Raw genomic sequence first — 19914 nt, 5'->3', positions numbered from 1 at the left:
ATCAGCATTGCTGTCTTTCTGTGTCACTTCATTCCTTGAGTCGTACTTTTAAATAGAATCTTCTCTTACTCAGATTGGATCATTGTAAATTTTGATAAAACCCATAGTCTTCCCCAAATGAGTGCATTCTCTGGGTTCCATTCTGCTGTTAATACGTCTTGAGAGTGTACAGGTTGATTTAATTCAGTAGTATTTTCTACCATCCAGTGACTTTCAACTAATCTTATTTCCCCGTTCTGTTTATAAAGGTATGAATAGATCTTTATGAATCCACGTATAAACTAGACATTTAGGCACTCAAATTCTATGCTGGCTCCATGCCAGCAAACCAGGCTTCTTACTCACTGGCAATGGGCTGTCTATTTTGATCCTCAATTTTATTAGGTACCACAGGTACACAATTAAGAATTTACTGTTCCCTTATTTTCTGTCTCTTGTCTCTCAAGCCTTTGTATTATCATAGCTAATTTTTCTTGTTGTAGAGCTATTTTTTCAGCCTTTTTGGAGAGAAAATTATAAAGATTTCATTGAAAGTAGAGAGAGACTTACTCTAGTGGTTACAGCTGTAATGAGTACTGCGATAGCCTTTTCAAGTAATATTTTGATCCCCTCAAGTATTTTCCTTGCTTTAAGGAATCTGAAATGGAGTTTCCCATTTTTTTTTATGCAGGAAAAATCTGTCTGTATAACTAAAATTGTCTTTTGGGGAGGCTTACTGTGATTCAGTGTTTCAGAGACTCCTGCATTGTTCCTGCTGCTCCTGCTGCTTAGGAGTTGCCCAAGTCTCTCTGGATGTCCAGACGAACTGAAAGCACTAATGCTTATTCTGGAGATAATTGCAGGTGAATTTCTCCTTTGTGGCTTTCTGTCAGAGGTTTTCTATTCTCTATGATGTTTTTGTCAGATGTCCTCTGCTTTCTGCCACACTGGTGGGCTATCTCCTCCTCCAATCAGGTTAGATTTTCCTTCCAACCGCATTGAGCACCAGATGTAAAAGTGACTTTTATTCTCATGTAGTAGTTGTCGCTAAGGCTTACTGCCTCCATTTGCTAACCTCGGTCTTGACATAGAAACTTCCAGCCAGTGGATAGTTATGTCTATACTTACAATGTTTTCAGCCTCTACGACTTATTGCTGAATAAGCTCACCTTTTCTAGCTCTTGCTGAGAACTCTGGCTGGCTGGTCAACTTGGCTATTCTGTCTCAAAACTCCTCTCCATACTGCTTGATTCAAAGTGGCTTCTTTCAACTTCTAGCTGAATTGCTTGGCTTGGCTGAATGCTAACTTTGGCAGTCTGGTTTTTGTTTTTTGTTTGTTTGGTTGGTTATTTGTTTGGTTGTTTGTATGTTCGTTTGGTTGGTTAGTTGATTTTGTTTTGTTTTTTGTTTGTTTTTTTTTTCATTCATAAAACCATACACCCAATAGTGACTGCTTTATTGTATACACTGTCTAGTTTGGAAGTAACACCACGTGTAACATTTAGAGTCACATCATCCTTCTTTCTTTTGAATCCCTAAGGGGTAAAGGGGAAAATACGAAGCCAATTCTTTTCCTTCTCTAAACCCAGGCTGGAAAGACCTTGGACCTCCATAGCAGGCCAGTCCATAGTCTCCTCAAGTCTTTCAGTGCTGATCTTCCACCCCCTGATACCCTGTCCCCCAGCCTCCAATGAGACCTTCTCTTTACTCTTTAGCTCTAATGGCATGGCTAGTCTTATTTTTGTCTCTGATCTCCTCTGGTGCGGGCTGCTCAAGGGAAAAAGTCTGCTCATCTGGCATTTTGCTTAGTGAGGACCCTGTCTCTGGTCTAGTGCCTTCAAGAAGCCCATTGAAGCTTAAAGAAGGCTGCTTGCTCATAGTTGGAGCACAGGAAAGTAGCCCTCTATCCCTAGGGGGTGTCTCAGAGGCTGTGGGGTAGTATGGATGAGGGAAGGGAGGTTCTGGCAAACAATGGCCCCTCTAGGGTCCTGTACCTATGTTTCCAGCAAGTGGCTGTAGCAAGATCTGACCTGGTGGGGAGCCTGGACAATAATCCTGTGATGAGTCCCCACTGAGGTCAAAAGGAAATGAAAAGAGTCTTCTGGTGGTAGAAACAGCATGGGATAGGGAAAGGAAAGGGGGGGCAGATATGGAAACTGGGATTTAAGGAATGGGGAAAGGGGCGGCTGTGGAACCTGGGAGAGCTGGAATGAATCCAACTGGCTGCTTGCTTGGTAATTCTGAGGCCTCAGGTCTTCCAAATTTGAGTAGATGGGTGGAGATACTAGTGCCGCAGGACCCACAGGTCTTTTCCTTGTATATATGCTGTCACTGCCAGGAACATCCCTCACTGGAGGCAGCACTTGAGGTATTTGAACAGGACCCAGAGGAAGAGGAAAGTTGGTCCTTTGAATAGGTGGGGGACTGAAGAGTGGTAGAGTCACTGCCACCCCCTCAGCACTCTCATTGTGCTGAGATGGGGCTCAGAGTCTGGTCGGAAGTCAGCAGCATGGGAGATCTTCTGGCTCCTTCTCATTCTCCGGCTCATTCTGTCTTCATCTGTGTCTGGCTTGTTCTCTCTCTGGAACCTGTCTTTGTACAACTGTCCCTGCAATACTGTCCCCTCTCCATTTCTTTCTCTGTCCTACGATCTTTTAAACAGCCTCCTTTTTCCTCTATGTTTTTGTAAGAGTTGGGTGTATCCTATCATATCAAATCTTCATCTGATTGGTCACTTTGTCTGCCATTCAGTTATAAATCACATTCAAACATGTATGTTTCCTTCTAGAAAGTAGATTATCTTCATTGTTTGGGATTAATGGTATGTGCTAAGGGCTGAGCCACAGCACAACTAGATATGGGATTTTTAGTAAATAACACAATCTCGGGGTTCAACAACGTAATCAAATATCCTGCGACACTCTGCTTCCAATATACCAGCTTTCTGCCCTCAGGTCAACTGTGCCTCTCATACTCTTTGCCATTTTATAAACTATAATCTACTTTTTAAGTGAGCCTTATATTTCTCCAGCTGTCCTTTTGATGTGTAGGTATAATACTGTATGATTTTCAAATCTACATCTTCCAATGAATTTTTTAATGCTCCATTATTTTTTCAGATGGGATTTGGTTAATATGGATTGCACGCATTAAACTTTGTTTCTTTTTATTTTAGATTTTGAGATATGCTATTTAGGCTAGTCTAGCCTTAAAATTAAAAAGACCCTTTTGTCCTACTCTTCAAGGTACTGGAAATAGAGGCATTTTCATTTTTAGTGAACATATTTTCTAAACTTGGAATTTTTTTGAAAATTTTTATTATATATTTTCTTTATTTACATTTCAAATGTTATCCCTTTTACTGATTTCTCCTCTGAATATCCCTTATCCCATCCCCCCTCCCCTGCTTCTGTGAGGGTGGTCCCTCCACCCACCCACTCCAGGTTCACCATCCTGGCATTTTGCTACACTGGGATATCTAGTCTTCACAGGACCAAGGGTCTCTCCTCTCACTGATGTCCCACAAGGCCAACCTCTGCTACATATGCGTCTGGAACCATGGGTCACTCCATGTGAACTCTTTGGTTGGTGGTTTAATTTCTGGGAGCTCTTGGGCATCTGCTTGGTTCATATTGTTGTTCCTCCTATGAGTCTGCAAACCCCTTCAGCCCCTGCAGTCCTTTCTCTAACTCCTCCTTTGGGGACCCTGGGCTCAGTTCAATGTTTGCCTGCAAGAAACCACCTCTGGATGCCTCAGGCTCTGGCACAGCCTCTCAGGAGACAGCTATATCAGGCTCCTGTCAGCAAGCACTTCTTGGAATCCACAATAGTGTCTGGGTTTGGTAACCATATATGGGATGGATTCCCAGGTGGAGCAGTCTATAGATGGCCTTTCCTTCAGTTTCTGCTTCACACTTTGTTTCTGTATCTCCTCTTGTGAGTATTTTGTTCCCACTTCTAAGAAGGACCGAAGTATCCACACTTTGGCTTTCCTTCTTCTTGAGCTTCATATGGTCAATGAATTGCATCTTGGGTATTCCGAGCTTTTGGGCTAATATCCACTTATCAGTGAGTGCATACCATATGTGTTCTTTTGCGACTGGGTTATTTCACTCAGGATGATATTTTCTAGTTCCATCCATTTGCCTAAGAATTTCATAAAGTCATTGATCTTAATATCTGAGTAGTATTCCGTTGTGTAAATGTATCACATTTTCTGTATTCATTCTACTACAGAAGGACATCTGGGTTCTTTCCAGCTTCTGGCTATTATAAATAAGGCTGCTGTGAACATATTGGAGTACATGTCCTTGTTATATGTTGGAGCATCTTTTGGGTATATGCCCAGGAGTGATATAGCTGGGTCTTCAGGTAATACTATGTCCAATTTTCTGAGGGAATGCCAGCCTGATTTCCAGAGTGGTTGTACCATAAGTTTGGAATTCTTAAGATGACTAGACAAATGATTTTTTATACTGCAAGTAAAAGCAATAATAACTAGTTCTATTAGACAGGTGTACACATTTTCCAGATATATTATTTTCATCAGAGAATGATTCTCCCCATAATACTACAATGTACATAACATGGCCCTTTAATATTAATCAGACAACAAAATTCCAGACCTTACTTCAATATTTCTAACTTATCCATATATTTAAATTTTATAATTTTAGTTATTTATATTTTCTACTTTTTATATTGGCAGTTAGGTCAGTTGAAGGGAGTTAGCTTATCTTCTCTTGCTTAATTAATCACACGAAGTGAATTCTGAACCTACTTACTAGTATAGAGATTGTAGTCACCAACGTATATGAACAATATAATCAAAGAAATGTTCTAGACCTCGTTGTATTGAAGATGTATATGAAGATAAAGGAATTGTCATTCAAATTCAGGGTAAAGAAAGAAAAGAGTTTGTTTAAGTCAACTCATTGATCCTAGCGATAATTTAAACCTTATAAAGAAGTTTCATATTGCTGGACTGTTAGCTTAAGAACAGTGATGACATTTATATTTTTTCAGTAGAACTATCAGAGTACTGAATAGGCATTTTGGAAAGTCTTAAGAAACTACTTTAATTTATTTCTCAAACTTTCATAAATCTTATCACTTGATTACATCATCTACCAGATTTCCCTCTGTTCTCATCAATATACATCTTCCTATAGGCTAGTTTCAATCTGAAATCTTTTTGAGCATAGTGTTACCAACTCTTTACAAACACTGCCTGGCTTTTCACCAGCACTGTTGCTACATTAAGTTTTCTTAATGATCCAATTCTAGCATATGGCCCCAGGGAAGTGCCACCTGAGTGTTGGACATAAGAACTGTTGACAGTAAAAAGACTTGACCTTGGCTATGATCTAGAACTGAGGAAACTAATGCCAGAACTGTTATCTTTTGTTACACTGTACCTGTTGGTCCCACATGCTAAGTTAGAGACTTCGATTTAAACGTCAAATCTCCTATATGAACTGTGTAAACGGGATGGGTTAGTTTGCATCATTCTGTCTTCATTTTTCATTAGTACCAAGTGAGTGATGATAATTCATAGTTTTGTTGTGAGATGAATAAACTCCTAAGCACCGAGCCCAATGCATCTTAACAGTTGCATCCAAATATCTGCTACCTTTCTCCACTGGGCTATGCTCTCATTTCACTCTTTGACTTTCACTCAGTCAACCTTCATGCAAAAATGTTCACACATTCCTTGCTCTTCTCAAAGAGTCAATGTAAGAATATGATAGGGTGGTATGTTAAAAAATACATAATACTGGGTATTAGTACCTGGTAATATCTATTTTACAGGAGTGATTCACTGTTGTTATAGACTTGTACAACTGGCTCTATATGGGCATGTAATGGAATCCCTTAAAAATAATTTCCTGTCTATTTTACTTTGCTCAGTGAAAATAAATCAAGTCAGTCCATGTTGTTAACGAATGTATCTATGTCAGTTTGCATCTGGAAAGACATATGATAAAGGAGGAAGATGATATTTGTGAGGAACACATGAAGGTAAGCAGATTATCCAGCCTGTACAGATGATTTATGATGGCTCTTCAAGCATAGAGAGAGGACTTGCTTCAACAAAACTCAATATCTGAATCCCAATACTTAGACAACCCAAATGAGAGCAGAATCAATCACTTCACAAGAGGATTTCTTACCTCTTTTTTACATAGGGCATACCCCAAATAGAGATCAATTAAGTTTATAGAATTGAATTTGCTTAAAATATACCAAAAGGAGATCCATGTGTCTAAATGTCCCCTACACAACAATTATCCATCATGTGTTTTCTAATACCTAACGATTAGTCAATTAAAGGTTGAATTCTATATTGTAAGCCTCAAAACCTTAGGAAGATCTTCATGTCTACATTGGCTAAACAATTGTGAGTTCTGAATAATGAAAGCTAGTCAAAAGCTATACATTTTGTATTAGTGCCTTTTCTGTTGCCATGATAGAATACCACATCGAGAAACAACTTATGAAATAAACAATTTACTAGAGCTTACAGTTCCAGAGAGAAAGAGTTGATTCTGTTATGGAAGCCGAGCTGCAAGCAGCAGGCATGTCAGCAAGCAGGGTAGTAGGTGTGGTGCCAGAAATAGGAGGCTGAGGCTCATGTTCTTAACCAGAGGGTAAACTAGAGGTTGCATGAGGCCTTTAATCTCAAAAAGACTACCACCAGAAACTCACTCCATCTGCCATTGATTGCACCACCTAAAACCTACCCCAAACAGTGCCACCAACATGGGACTAAGTGTTCAAGCATATGAGTATATGGGAGACATCATACAAAGGGTTATATCCCATAATTTCAAAGCAAGATGGCCATCTCTGTTCCATCCAGGAAGATGGATTAGAATGAATATATATACATTCTGAGGTGGTTTCAATCAATGCCCTCTGAGTTCTTGCCAACTCTAAGATGCTAAGACTTTGTGGGGAGCAGGTAGTATTCATACACATCTATAGAGAGCATTAGGAGATACCTTGCCATGTGGAGTACATTCATAATATGAGATTATGTGTTGCAGACAGGATAAATAGGCTGACATATGGCTTGAAGACATTTCTCTAGTAAGATGCCTTTTGAAATCCAGGACACTTGATTTGTCAATTTGAGTAAGACACCTGAAGAAAATGCCATTCTCTGTAATGTTTTCTGGAGATTTTCACAAATTCTCATCGTTATGTTTAGCACATCTCAAATATATAGAGACACAGAGAGACAAAAGAACCAAAAAGAGAAATTCAAATATGATTGTTTCAGTGTGTAATAACAATTAAAATAGATGTATATATTTTTCTAATAGTATGGTAATACATATTCAGTGCTCAATTCTCTGAGAAGAAAAAAACGTTTTCTGAAAGCTCTCATTTGTGGCACTTTTAAACGTCTCTGATGTGAGTTCTTTTACAGAACCATTTCTAATTACCAATAGTCTTGCAGAAAAGGCACAGCTGTGAGGATTGCATGCCATCAGTTGCCCCATACTACCCCTGGCCCACAACTACACCTCCTCATGACATCTGACCCTCTCTCAGGCTTGCAGATTTGCACCTGCCTTCTCTTTCTTGTGCTTCTACAATACTTGCTTTGTTTCTTTATCTGATTCATTTCTACCCTCCACTATTCATATCACAATGACTGCACTTGTCTAGTGTTTCAGTGATCTCTACAGAAATGCATGAATTATGAGGCTTTTAAGTTCTAAAAGCTATGCTGAAGCCCAGAGGTGAAGAGAAACAACTTGCATTCTTTGCAGTTATTTCTTATTTCAACAACTTAAAAACATTACAGATACTACTGAGCAAATGCTGCTCCCATGTTTCTTTCTTTCTTTTTTTGCATACAAATTCTGATTTTTTCCAATTATAGAAAACAGCATACTCAAAGGTTTTAAGCCATCCTTACACCATTATGTTAATATCTCACAATATTTCTGAGAATATTTGTTGATAGAATGCAATTATATATGTATATGTATGCATATATAATATGTTTAGAATATATATTTACATATGTATAGAATTTATATACACAGATGCACACACACACACACACACACATATATATAATTTTATGTACATAGATAGGTATAGAAATCTGTCAGATGCCTGTCTCAGGTTTTCATTAACAGTGAAGAGTGATTTAATAAAGAAAGTTTACTAAACATGTTTGTTTTCCTAGCCTTAGAATGACTGGCATACAAAGACTAGATCTTTGACTTTAGAGTTATCTACCAAAATCTAAGAGAATTACAGAGACAATGATCTAGAGCATTGTCTAGAACTGACAGGCTGAGTCAACTAAACTCAAATTGCTTGGCCTCTGACTTTGTTATACAAGAATTTAAGCCATATCATTCATTGTACACACCCTGAAAACATCCTAACTAAATCACTACCTAATGGATTCTACAGACTTCCCCAGTGTTCTGTCTTATGTGGTAAAAAGTCTGTGTTGTCTATTTGCTCCCACTATTTCTTTCCTCTTCTGTCACATTCCAATTCATTTAAGGTCACTGTATGTTATGAGTTTTCTTATTACTTTTCTTGAGTGTTTTCTTCCTTTTTCACAGTCTACCAGCAGCTGATTGAGTCAGATACAGATACTTAGAGCCAACCATGTAAGAGTTAGTGGAAGGATTGAAGGAACTGAAGGGAATGGCAACCCCATAGGAAGTCCAAGAGTATCAACTAACCCAGACTCCTGGGAGCTCCCAGAGACTAAGCCACCAATTAATGATCATACATGAGCTGGTTAGTGTCTTCTGGCACATATATAACAGAGGACTCCTTGTCTGGCCTCAGTGGGAGATGTGCTTAACCCAGTAAAAACTTGATGCCCCAGGAAAGAGGGATGACCAGGCAGTGGAGTGGGGGTTGAAGTGGCTGGATGGATGGGTGAGGCAAAGGGGAGGTGCTAGGGGATAAAGATCTCTGGGAGGGGGGACCAGAAGGTGGAGCAACATTTGGAATGTAAATAAAATTTAAGAAGGGAAAAATTTGTTTATTCTTTTTAAAATAAATAAATTAATTAATTAACATCTGAAACACGCCTACCCCTCCTGGTCCTTCCCTCACAGAGTCCCTTCTCCCCTTCTCCTCTAAAAGAGTGGATCGTCCCAGAGTATCCCCCCACCCTAGGACATCCAGTTTCTTCCAATCCTCCCTCACTGAGGCTAGACAAGGTAGCTGTAAAGAGGCCAGACAAGGTAGCCATGAAGACTGAGCTACTTGTCTTTTATAAGCCTTGTCTGGAGGCTTGTTGCAGCCTGTATATGTTCTTTGGTAGGTTACTCAGATTCTACAAGCTCACTGGGATCCAGGTTTTTAACTCTGTTGGTCTTCTTGTGGTGTTCCATTCTCCTTTAGGTCCCTCAATCCTTCCCGAAACTCTTCCTTAAGTGTCCCAACCTCCTCCATCTAATTTTTGGCAGTGAGTATCTGCATCTGTTTCAGTCCACTGCTGGGTAGAACCTCTCAGAGGACAGTTATGCTAGGCTCCTGTCTGTAAGCATAAGAAAGTATCATTAATAATGTCAGGGATTGGTGTTTGCACATGGGATGTGTTTCTAGTTAGGCCAGTTATTGGTCCAATTTGCTCTCTAGTTTATCCCTGTATGTCTTTTAGACAGAATAAATTTGGGGTCAAAAGTTTGTGAGTAGGTTGGTGTCCTTATCTCACCACTGAGGATCCTGCCTGGTTATAGGAGCTTCAGGTTCCATGTCCCCACAGTTAGGCGTCTCTGCTAAGGTCAGCACTATTGACTCCTGGAAGTTTTCCTTCTCCCAGGGCTCTGGGACTTCCTAGAGATTTTCCCTTCTCCCCACCCTGGCAGCTGCAGATTTCCATTCATTCTCCTGCCCTCTGGGCCGCTCTCCTCTGTATCCCTGCACCTGATCATGCCTCCAGATTTCCTTCCCCCTCTTCTCTCTCCCCCACTTCCCTCCCTCCCTCTGCCTCCTGTGATTATTTTGTTGTCCCTTCTAAGTGGGATTGAAACATCCTCACTTGGACCTTCTCTCTTCTTAAAATTATGTTCGTCTGTGGGTTGTATCCTGGGTATCCTGTATTTTATGGCTAATATCTACTTATTAGTGAGTACATACTATGAATGTCCTTTTGGGTCTGGGTTACCTCATTCAGGTTGATATTTTCTATTTTCATCCATTTGCCTGAAAAATTCATAATTTTTAATAGTTAAATAGTATTTAAGACACATATTCTCTAGGTTATCAAAGTTTCTCTTCAATCTGAAATAATACTTCATGATCTGAAAAACATTATATAATTTATGCATAGCTATTGTATTTAGATTACTCTTAATTTTTTCACCTTGTCAATAATCATGTCCAAATGTACATTTGTGCTTTTAGTTTTCATTTTATTTCTAGTATCCAGTTCAGTTCCTTGAGCACAGAAAATCCTCTGTAAATGCTTGTAAATTAAAATAGGTTGAGATTCATATGTACACAGATATTTTACTTAAGGTGCCTCTGAGCTCACAGAAATCTATCTGGCTTTGCCTTTTGAATGTTAGGATTAAAGACATGTGCCACAAGGCCAGTCTGACACCTTCATTCCATTAAAATGCCCATGACAACTTTTAGATGAGAGCCAAATGATTGAGGTATGACAAGAACCATGCCATTAAGGAGTAAGCACTTGAAAATGTCTGACAAGAGCCATGCCATTAAAGAAATAAGTATTTGAAAGTCTCTGTTGAGGAATCAACATGAAGATGCCTGGCCTGGATATTCCAGGCTCTGTCAGCCTCTCAGGATCTGGATACCATCTTGTATGCTAGAGAGACCTAATAATGATTGATATGGGAGCCTCATCACTTCATCATTACAGAATGATTCAGAAAAGTAAAATAGAGCACATATTTTCTTAGTACACCAGTAGCACAAGAAGGAAAATTAGGCTGTCCGATTGTAGAATATATAAGTGTTCTTTATATTTTTGCTACAAGTTGGCCTCAACCTACTAATTTACTAGTAGGTCTGAAAATACACATATACTAGTCCAGGATCCAGCTTAAAAAACAAAACAAAACAACAACAACAAAAAAACAAGGACTAGTTCCATTGTAAATACCCCAGAGACCTATGTAACTCACTGTCTAATGAATTTTACAGACTTCTTTAGTGTTCTGTCATATGTCTTATTAGGTACAAGTTCTTCATGATCTGGTATCTCTTAATTTTTTCATTTCTTTCTGCACATCCTTATCCACAAGAAAAAACACTTAAAACACATAACTGAATAAAAGCACCAGCAAAATTTGAGTAAAGTAGGTGACAGAACTATCTTTATGGCTCACCAACTATATACCTGGCACTTGAAATACATTGTCTTATTTAATTCTCAAAATACTCTGAAATGTAGCTAGTAATCCGTTATTCTGCCCACAGTTGAGAGACCAGTGGTACAGGATGATAAAAGAGTTTACTAGAATCATTGTCCTAGAAGACAGAAATGATAAACTCTGATCAAAGAATAGTGATGACTGCTTTCTTTCAATATAGACAGAATAACCAAAACCAAACCAAAAGGAAGACACCAATCCTGTACAGAGAAGGGTTTGGAATTCAGAAGAGGCCGTAGAAGGCAATCCTCTGAGATGGAGGGAAGAGTTAACCCTGTGCCCATCATTCAGGATTCCAACATTACTCCCAAGATGCCATTTCTGACTCACTCACCACTTCAGTTCTATTGTGCATAAATTTTCCAGCGAACCAGCTACTGAGACCTTCTTCTGCAGAGCTTTATATGCAATTATGTATAACATTAACAGAGAGATAAAGTTCAGTTTGCTACAAAAATTTTATCTCAACACATTGTCAGCCAATTGAATGCAGTCACAATCATTCTAAATGATGCCCTTAAAAGTTATGATATAATAACCTAGTTAGAATCAATTTGATAAATTAAGAGGACCTACATGAAATAATTTCCTTTGTCAAGTCATTTCAATAACTCTAAAAGAGTAGACAGACCTCAATTCGATAAGCCCATATAGAAAATGGGAAGCTCTTCCCAAGTGACTAAGAAATGTGTCTGTTAAAAGAATTTTGTGCAATTATGTTCAAGGAATATTAAACCTTAATTGATGTATTGGTGATCTCAAGAATAAAATACTCAGTGTTTTCTAAGAACAAATGGAAAGCTCTAAACCAATTATTAGATTTATAGTTTGGATAAATCAAACATGCTCTCATATTTATTAAGGAAATATCTCTACCTATGTACGTCCTTGGTTTAGGGAGTTCCCTCCCAGAAAAATGAAGCGGTCATTCAATGAATGACACTCTGCTTGGTCTGCTCGCAGGAACTCCAAAGACTGCAACATAGAGGGGGGCTGCATGTCTGCAAAGTGACCTGAGACACAGAATCTCCTCATTTACTCATCCTCGTCACTCGTACACATCTGTCCACGTGCTATAGGGGTTTAAGTCTGTAGCTGGGATGGGATACAGAGGCGGTGGAGTCTGAGCTTGGTGAAGTAGAGAAGCAGCTGCGTTGAAACATAGGAAAAACAAAGGGAAAAAAAAGCAACATTTTTTTCTTATGAATATATTTAACGTGTTAAACAGATTCTGGCAATTTCCTGATGGATCCAAAAGAAGCCTGAGCTGAGATTTTCACAGAGAGCGTTCCAGGCTCTGAATACTGTACGTCATGTATTGAATCACATCTGCTACGGAGAGGAAGCAATGAATAATTAACTCGGCCTCCACATTACCACCATAGATTACAGCGTCCTGACTGCTGGACTGCCTTGTATACATAAAGCATTTAGAAACCCCAGTTACTCTCCTTCCTTTTAAATTTGTCTTGCTATCGCTTACCATTTAAAAGGGTAAATCTTTCTTTGGTTTTAATTAAAGCATTTAAAATAATTTACATTGAAATCATATGTGCTCGGGTCTGTCAGAATTGATGCTTTAATAACATGCCATCCCTTTCTCCATTGCCCTGAAATCTGTTAAATTACCACTAACCTAATTGGGAACAAAGTTGTCAAATGCATGCAGCTCTGACAGTTTGTCTTTCTGCAAACTGCCGACAGATTGCAAGTTACGCATGTGTTGAGCAGATGGGTAAGTTAAAAGGAACACCCCCCCCTCAAAAAAAAAAAGCAATTTATTAAATCACCTGGAACCAGCAGCTCGGTCCAAAAATAGTGAGAATGAAATATAGCAGGAGCTGGGAGTGCTGGCACTAGAATATACCAGAAGGTACCGGTTACAAAACAAGATAAACATTTGGAGATGCCTCAGCTGTGTTACAGAATAATGAGGAGTTATTTAACCCGATATAGATTACCAGCCAAAATTAATTTAGGGTGCAGCTTTTTTGGAAAGCCATTTGCAAAGTGATTGCTTTAACCCTTTGCCGTCTTATTATACAAAGACAGAAAATTTTTCTTCTCCCAATCCTACAGCCAGTAAAACACACACACACACACATGCACACGCACACGCACACGCACATGCACACGCACACATACCTACGTACTTGGGCATGTATATACACTGTCATACATTAAAGAATAAATTCATACTTACACATATGAGCACATTCACCTGGAATCTCCATGAAAGCTTATATATCCATATGTATGAATATATCTGACCATATAAGTAACACATACAATCATGAATTATATATGCATATGTATCAATATCTATCTCTTCATCTACCTGCCTACAATTATGTACAGGAAAGAATGCTTTTTTTCATGATGTTCAACAAACCTTAATATGCACAAGCAGTTATACTATTCCCACAACAATTTCATGTACTCTAATGAGGCAATCAGCCCAAGCAGGAGATGAGGAACAGCTTCCAAAAGCACAGGGGAGGAGAATGGGGTAGAGGGAAGTAATGTCCAGTGGCATCCTTTACATAAGCCTAGTTTGCATGACAAGAGGAGAGTAAGAGTTCTTTGAAGAGTTATGTGGATTAATGTCATAAGGCCAAACAAATGAAGAGGATGTTTTCTTTAGTATCTGTGTCATTTGGAACAGTCCAAGCCTGAATAAAATCATCAATTCAATTTTTAAGAGGGCAATAAATCAAAACTAAAGGTTTATTCTGTTTCTAATATTGAACCTTGACAGGCCCATAGGCTCATAAAATTAACTGTATTTATGTCTCTGGAAGAGAAAATATAATTAATTTAAGGATAATTTCTTGCTGGAAATTTGGTCAGTCAGCAAAAAGCCCAAAGTCAAAAAATGGGCCAGGTCCCCAAGAGCAGGGCAATGAGTCAGGTACTATTGCTATTCTCGGATACTTGTTTCTCCCTTGAACATTACATACACCTACAATGCTGGCCACCATTTGGTCTAATGTCTGAAAAAAATCTGTCTCTCTAGCCATGGTTCCTTTCATGTGGTGTCAATATAACATCCAAATACCTGTGGCAAGTCACCAACTAGATGGACATTCCCTGGGCCTCTCCATCTCCTTGTGTTCTACAAAATGTCATTCTTCAACCCTCCACTGGCTTACTGAACTGGTTGTTACATCACTTGACAATCTAGTGTCACTTACACTAGAATTATGAGAATAATCTTTGTCATATATCTTATATACCAGCTATAACCAGTCACCACCCCCTGAAAATCTTGACATTCAGTATACTCATAAATCTGTATTTTTCCATTCTAGCTTGATAAAGTAGTTTAGACATTGCTCATTTATCTGGATAGATATAAGCTTCATATTTCTCCTGATCCACTTTCTACAGTTTCTATGGTGACTCATCTAACAGTCCTACTATGTTACTTTGTTGTTCAATTTAGAGTACTTTCTATGCTTGTTACAAGAGATCTGCTCTTTACCCTTCTCCAGCAACACTAGACACTAAGTTAGGCTTTTTGGAAAGCCAAATCTTCTGATGAACTGCCTTCATCTCCAGCTGTATCTGGACTACTCTCTAGGTTCTCTTAAGTCTTTCCTCTTTTGGACTGTCTGCCCTTATTTGCTAATCCCAGGATGCTTTATTATTGCCATCTTTTTTTTTTCTTTAATTGTATTGTACCTTTGGTTTGTAAAGTCGCTTCATTACACCTTTCTCAACTGTATTTCGGTAGGTAGCAACTATTTTCTCCCAGAGTCCTAACTGGTACATTTCTCCCATTGAAAATGAGATGGAAATTTCCATTTACATCATGGTAAATAGAGCACTTTAATATCTACCCCTTCTTATTCATAAATTTTTAAAAAAAGTTTGGCATCTGGGAATTTTATAATGAAATTAATTATAAGCATGGTAGGCAAAGAGAATATAAAGCAATAAATATAATCTAGTGCTGGCCAGCTTCTTTCCCACTCTCCTGGCACTTGTCCTCACTAGCTTACCTTTATGCTCTGGATAAGTATCCCTATGCTTTCCTGTGCCCTTCTTTGCTGGTATCCTTTGCATGGCATACCTGCTCAACTCTCAGGTCCTTCCTCACTCACATCTCTATTTACTCTCTCTGGTTTTCATTTCCTTTCTTTTGATTACAGTGGAGGTTCAAGTATCATTTTCTCCCAGAAGATTCTCCTGAGTCTTTGATTTCCCCTCCTTAATTTTCAAACCTTTCTCCCTTTCCCTTCCCACCCCCTTCCCATTTAAACCTCTCCAGGAAGTTGCTAAGTGCTCTATTTGACTCATAATAATTTGCTTTTCAAATCCTTCTCATTTCTTTCTTTCCATCTCCTTACAGATCTGGGATTTTAACTAAGGCCTTACCATGCTAGGCCAGGATACTACAGAACAACATCTCAGACTAATCCTTCTCTAATTAATTTTCTTTGTTTAGTTAACTGTTTATTAATTTTATTATTTAATATTGACAAAACATATGTAAGGTAAATCACATTATTGTGTCATTTTTAAATGGTAGAAAATAAGTAAGTATGACAAAGATCCTATAAAGTAGCACATCAGAAGCCTGGAAAGAAACCAAGATTTGAAATCCAGTTACCCTTTTTACTTTCAAAGAAAACAAAGACAAGAATTGGGTCTGCTACTGTATCACTTACACTCTGTATATATGGAAATAAGCATAAAATGTCAACATCACAGTTACCAAGATGGAGATCAAGTGTGCAACTTTTTATTATAATAGATTAAATTGAACAAAGGTTGAAAGCCAGAGTTAAGTTCAGAAACCCTTAGTGAAGTATTGACTATTTGACAAATGACTCATTACTCAATAGTATTTTTTTCCAGCATGGGAATTTCTTACATATCTTGGTAGTTGAGGAAATGCTAAGGAATCAGATAAGTAATGTATGTATATATTTATTATGTGCAATATATATTATATATTATATATTACATATTACACATTACAATTACACATTTTATATTATATATTACTTATTATATATTACATATTACATGTTATATATTACATATTGTATATTATACATTATATATTATATACATTATACATTATATTATATATATTATATACTATACATTACACATTACACATTACACATTACATATTACACATTACATATTATATATTATTATATAATATATATCATTTATCATATATCATATGTCACATATCATGTATCATATTTCATATTTCATGTTTCATATTATACAAAGTAACTATATTTTAGAGCAAAGCTCAAAAAAACTTTTAAAGTTTTAGGGTATCATCAGGCAGCTAAATTATTGGATGCAGCATGCAACGCATTCACAGATCCATGGCTGCTTATTACAGTTCTTAACACACCAAAGTTGGTAGAATACTCGTGTAAATTGCTATACAGTATGGCACATAAGGTTTTATTATCCTTATCCTTTCAGGTAATATGTACTAAGTTAGAAGCTATTCTTTAACTCACTTGTGCACTGAGAGGGCATCTTCAGTGAGTTATAGGCAAGATATACATCAGAGTCAGTAGAGACACTGTGAGAGTACATAGCTGCCGCCTTGCCATGAGATTCTGATTCACCAATTCTGGATGAGCACTAGCTTCAACAGCTTTGAATATCTAGATGAGATTGATCCTTGCTCATCTCTTCTATACTATAAGCCAGATTATGCTACTGGAACAAAAATAAAAACATCTGTTACAGCTAAAGTTCTCTCTTGCTCATGCCGCGGGGAACCTGTAAACCATCCAGGCCATGAAGAAATTCATATTGGCAGAGGCTATATAAGATTACCTCCGACTATGATGGACAATAGTGAGAGGGGAATTGGATAGATCATAAACTGAATCTTAAAGCTTTTGAGCATTCTCACGTTTCATAGGCTCAAGAAGTCACATGACCACCTTTGATCGCCCAGTGGTAAAAAAATCTTGATATTCCCAGCTGCAGAAATGGGGGTAGATATGCAAATAGTTGTGAAGAACTCTAATGGCTGACAAAAGATTTAAATAAAAAATATGAGTTTCAGTCCCTTCATTTGACCAAGGAAGCCTCAGAGAGATTAAGTGAATTTACAAAAATCACACGTATAATTAGTTTGCCTAGGATTAACATGAAGACCTCCAGACTGGCAATCCACTTCCCAAAGATCTCCAGCTTCACCTACTCCTCTTAACACATATCTCTCACATCTTCCAATCATGTTTTCAGAACAATTCCAACATTAGAAGATTTTTGTCTCTTACCAATAATTTAATGTTTGTGATTTATTCAGGGGCAGATGTAAATAAGATGTTTTTAACCCCACTTAGAAACAGTACACATTCATGATTTATTACAACTTTCTTTCTGTGGTAAATTAACTTCATTTCTTAGGAAATGACTCATAGCTAATCACAGTGAGGAAAAAAATCATTATATTGTCCTCTTTCTTATAAAATGAGTGTAAATAACTTTTAAGGCATTTTTTTTCTAAAATCAAAAAAGCATGTAATAGTTCCCAGTTCAGCAACATTATGTAAAACAGCCGACCATGGGAGCAGTAAATCCAGATGCTGCCCTATTGTTACATGAATCAAGGCAGAAAGCAGGCTCTCCTTTATGAAGCCAAACTCTATCAGCAGCATTTCTTTGTGGAAATGCTCTATTTTGGAGAGTTAAAGCACCATTAAAAAATTCCTAGGCTAAAATCTGTTCTACCAGTCCCCCCCCCCCCCCACACACACACACACACTGGAGAGGTATAAAACCATTACATTTAAGTATCATAATGGCTAGCATATGCTATTTCTTAGAAATGACATGACCATCTGGATTAAGGTCTACTGATGGTTTCATATATTACTCGACTTTTGTTTGGGTAGAGAGAAGCCAATTTGTTCTGACTTTAACCACCCTGTTGTGCTAATGAAAAATAATAAAAGGTTGCACTTATGTTTGACCTTCTTGCTGGAGATCACATATGATTTTATTAATTAATGATGTAATTATTGTAGTAGCAGGGAATGCACAAGACAAGCCAGCCAGCATTAAGAATGCGGGTTGTGGCCCTCTCATCATCTTCTAGGATTGTTCATCTCTAGCCAAGTAGATCATAAGTTTTTTCGGGTTATTCTGTGGAAGCACTGTATTGTAGTGGGAAGCCCACCTGTCTTGTGTTCAGATCTTAACTCTAATTTCCTGATTATGTTACTGAATCTTTCAGAGAATCAGTGACTTCAGCAACAAAATGAATATAAGTTCGACCTGCAGTTCATTTACTAAAAAGCTTAAAGAACATGAATGCAAATTCTCTAGGAACTTCTTTTTCATGAGAACACTTATTACGTTTTTATTCAATAACAGATTAAACATTATTTTTAATGTTTTTTCTTTTTCTGTTGTTTGTGTATCATTTGATTTATACATAGATAGATAAGCAAAAGAAGAGACTGGAAGCAAGAATTGTATGGTATATAGAAGAGATAAAAAATTGTGTGGTGTGTCTCTTCTTTGAATAGCTTCTGAGGCTGGTAAACTCACTAACCGCTGAATATATACTCCTGTGTGTGATCTCATAGAGTTAGTGATATGCTCAGAGTAAGGTAACTTAGAGGCTGTTTATCTCTTAAAAAATAACCAGTTCAATTGCTCTGATCTTTTAATTATCTGAGTTGAGGGCAGTAGGAGTTGTGACAGTGAATGCAGAAGAATGGTAGAAAGGGGCCTCTCACCTGCCTGCTTCTTCCAGACCCGTTGCTACTGCCTCACAAGCAGCAAACCCTCTGGGCCAATCCATCTGACTGGCTGTGCAGGGGATGGGGCAGCCTAGATAATTGATGGGCTCAATCTGACCAGGCACAGGTGGCAGGGAGACGGCATACAGCAGCTTCTCGGGTTTGCCAGTGCCATCTGTTGCCATAAGAACATCTGTCATCAAGGTCACCCTGTCACCCTCAGTTAAACTTACAGGTTTGGTGAGTAGGATAATGTCGCCCCAGAAGAAATGATATGGATGCTGGTGCTGGGGATAAAGAGAAAGGGAGACTGAGATAGACGAGGACAATGGGAATTCTCTCCTTTGAAATTACGAAATGTGGCTAACATCAAAAAATAGCAAATAGGAAAAATACTTAGGGTTTAAAGGGGGAAATTCCTCAAAAATTGTGGTGTTCAAAGATGATTATTTCTAATCTGTCTACCTAAAACATTATTGTATTAATAGAGTAAGAACATTTTACCAGCGCCATGATACACATTTGAAGGGAAATCTACTATGCAGTTACATGGAGGACTCATTTGTAAAAACACTGTCTTCTCTATTTGCTGAGGTAAAAAACAAATCTGATTCCTTTCTATAAGTACATTCAATTCCAAGGCCTCTCTTTCCACTCTGTTCACCTTTCCTTCCTTTCTCCTTCCCTCCCGCCTCCCTGTGTGTCTCTGTCTCTACATACCTTCATGTGTGCCATGTATGCATCCGAGTGTGCCTCTCTCTCTCTCTCTCTCTCTCTCTCTCTCTCTCTCTCTCTCTCTC

General features: G+C 38.1%; 1 pseudogene; it reads right to left on the bottom strand.

Annotated features, from left to right (window-relative positions):
• Positions 1-1683: 1683 nt before the first annotated feature.
• Positions 1684-2490, bottom strand: LOC114630531 (annotated as a pseudogene).
• Positions 2491-19914: the final 17424 nt, after the last annotated feature.

The sequence above is a fragment of the Grammomys surdaster genome, unplaced genomic scaffold, assembly GCF_004785775.1.
Source record: "Grammomys surdaster isolate TR1022 unplaced genomic scaffold, NIH_TR_1.0 341, whole genome shotgun sequence".
NCBI classification, from domain to species: Eukaryota; Metazoa; Chordata; class Mammalia; order Rodentia; family Muridae; genus Grammomys; species Grammomys surdaster.
Note: the sequence above shows the minus strand (reverse complement) of the source record. Positions and strands in the feature narration are given on the sequence as shown.